Raw genomic sequence first — 3,107 nt, 5'->3', positions numbered from 1 at the left:
ACACACACACACACACACACACACACAGTTGAGGCAGGATCCTAGTTTGATTCCTGGAAAAAAAGGACTGACTTATCTAAATGTATATGTTTACAATTTGTAGCTTTTTGTTTCTTTTAAAAAGTGATGTTCCAGGCAATGGCTTTAAGTCACTTCTGCACCTATAAAGTGTGCTACCAACAGACAGTCCTTGAGTAACTAATGAAATCTCTCACAGGGTGTGTCAGCACTTTAAGGGGTTCTAGTTCTGTCCAGGTGGCCATGACAGGGGTTAGTGAAAGTCTGAGGCTGGTACCATGGGCCTATTCCACACCACATGCCATGTCTGCAGTGGACTTAGTGAAAGGGCCAGCAGTTTCAGAGCAAGACGGAGATATCTACAAGCCACAAAGCCATTTTATGGCATCTGTCAGTTGCCACTGGATCAAAGCTGTCAAGAAGAAAGCATACTGCTATCTCGGAGAGCGTCTCTGAAGAAGAAGCTGTGAGGGGCAGCCTTGGCTAGTACTTCCAGGACTTCTTGACCCAGCACACACGAGGAGGTCACAGAGACCGGCATGGTGTTTGGGAGGCCAGGGTCATTTTCATCTTGCATTTGTAGGGTGACATCATTCACTGTCAGCCAAATCTGCCTTTGCTGCAAAAGAAGCAAACTATTACCTACAAGACATAGTCAAAACTATTAACTTAATAGCTATTCTTATATCCAAAATTATTTTTTAAAAGCAATAATCTTATATGACTAATACTAATACTAACATTATTAGATATCATTTCAACAAACATTTTAAAACATATGATAGACTTTGCATGTCTTGGTCACTGGGCCCCACTGACATGACTGTTTAAAGGATTCTTTGGTTGGGATACAATCTGACCTTCCCTGGCACTACTCTACTTGTTCTCTGACCTACTCAGGAAGATTCATTGTTCTTTACCTTCCGGTCCCATGTTTGCACACCTATAATGCTAATTACCAAATTGTTTTATACAAGGTCAGACAATTAAGTTTGCGAACTTGTTGCTAACAAGGGTGTTGCTAACCTTTTTTGATATCAGATTATTCATTATGAATTCATACCAACTGGACAAATGGTTAAACAGGTTTACTATTTGCAAGCGCTGAAAAGGCTGCGTGAAAAAGTTAGACGACCTGAACTTTTCACCAACAATTCATGGCTCTTGCATCAAGACAATGCACCATCTCACACTGCAATGTCTGTGAGGGAGTTTTTAGCAAGTAAACAAATAACTGCTTCAGAACACCCTCCCTCCTCACCTGATCTCACCCCCAATGACTTATTTTTTTACTTGAAGATAAAGGAAATACTGAAAGGAAGACATTTTGATGACATTCAGGACATCAAGGGTGTCCTGACAGCTCTGATGGCCATTCCAGAAAAAGAGTGCCAAAATTGCTTTGAAGGGTGGACTAGGTGTTGGCATTGGTGCATGGCTTCCCAAGGGGAGTACTTCGAAGGTGACTGTAGTGATATTCGGCATGAGGTATGTAGCAACTTTTTCTAGGATAAGTTCGACCTTGTATTTAGCACATATACATTTTTCTCTCCTGCTAGATGTAAATTTTCCAAGGATTAGGAATTGTTATAAACTGAATGTTTATAACTCTTCCCTCCCCCCAAATTCATATGTTGAAGTCCTAACCTCCAATGTAATGATAATGGGAGGTGGNTTCATCTTAATACAAGGGGAATACATAAGCCAACTGGAACCTGCTTGCTCTACTGTTTAGAAATACCATATTTTTTCTCTGCTAATAACACCTTGGAAAATTCTAGCCACAGGAAAAAAACACTCTATTTACTGAATTCTTAGCTTTAAGTTGGGACCAGAGCAGAATGAGAAATGAACAGATGGGGAAGGTCATTTATAATTGATATGCCCTTTTTACAGCATAATGGAAGCAAGAACCATGGTATCAGTAATGCACACACATTGATGAAACCCTGGAATAAAAGCACAGACCCAGATAGCAACACTTTGGTGTTGTGGCCAGGTGTTGCGATGTGGCCAGGTGAGCTGGGCATGGGGAGCTGCAGCTGCTCTGCTCCTTCAGTGTGTTAGGCATGCGGACACCACACCAGTACCATGCAGATGTTTTCCATTAAGGCTGATAACAGCAGCCCCTGTCCCAAGGGCATCCCCACTTTAGGGAAGTGATACATTTAGTAAAGTCCACAAAGAATTGGAGGTAACATATCATTTCCAGTACAAAGCCTATGTACAGGATCCTAGGCAGCTCTCCTTCAAATGCTTAGCTGCTTGAGGGGCTGAAAACTGTTATCCCTGAGCCATCTAAGTTTGTCTCATGCTACCAGGAATAGAGCTTTGTGATAGATAGAATTGCCTATTGTTTACTTAACAAACATTTAGTCCTCATCCCCTACATGAAGGCTCTGTTTGGAGTGAAGTAAATGTAAGGATCCCTGAGCCTCATCAGTGTTCCCAGAAGCTGCCACCAGGCATGGTATTGTTCACCTAGAACGAAACTCTTTCAGAATTCCAATAGCTAAGCCCAGGCACACCTTCGTGAGAGAGGGGATAAAGGGAATTATGTGTGAAATGCAAACATTGGGTCTCAGTAGCACTGTCAAAGTGCAAACCAGCAGCCTCTCCTGATGGTGCTTTCTACCTGATAACCAAGATGCTTGAGACTAGGTGCTGGGAGCCAGCTGTGCCATTCGGAGAGTGAGAGAATAGGGGAGGGGAGGAGATTTTTGAGTGTGCCATGTTGTGAAGCCAGAAAGCTGAGGGCTTTTTGTCTCCACGACTCAGAGTACTTGGCAGCTGGAGAAGCCCAGATGTTCCTTCAAAGATAGTGCTGGCAAAATGGCCAAATTCTTGTTTTTGAGTTACCCTAGAAATACATGAGCAAATTTACTAGTACTTGTGAATACTAGAAAAAGAATTAATCAAACTATCCATTAATTTCACATATATAATAATAAATGTACATTAAGTTCTTAGAGATTCATGAATTCGTTTTCTTATATACATGAACCTCTATGTATGCCACCCTCAAGTTAGCTGATCCCAGGTCTGAGATCTGAGTTATTCTAATATTTAAAGGTTGGTAAGAAGGGAGG

The sequence above is a fragment of the Hipposideros armiger genome, unplaced genomic scaffold, assembly GCF_001890085.2.
Source record: "Hipposideros armiger isolate ML-2016 unplaced genomic scaffold, ASM189008v1 scaffold_816, whole genome shotgun sequence".
NCBI lineage: Eukaryota > Metazoa > Chordata > Mammalia > Chiroptera > Hipposideridae > Hipposideros > Hipposideros armiger.
The sequence above is the reverse complement of the archived record's forward strand: the minus strand, read 5'-3'. Positions refer to the sequence as shown.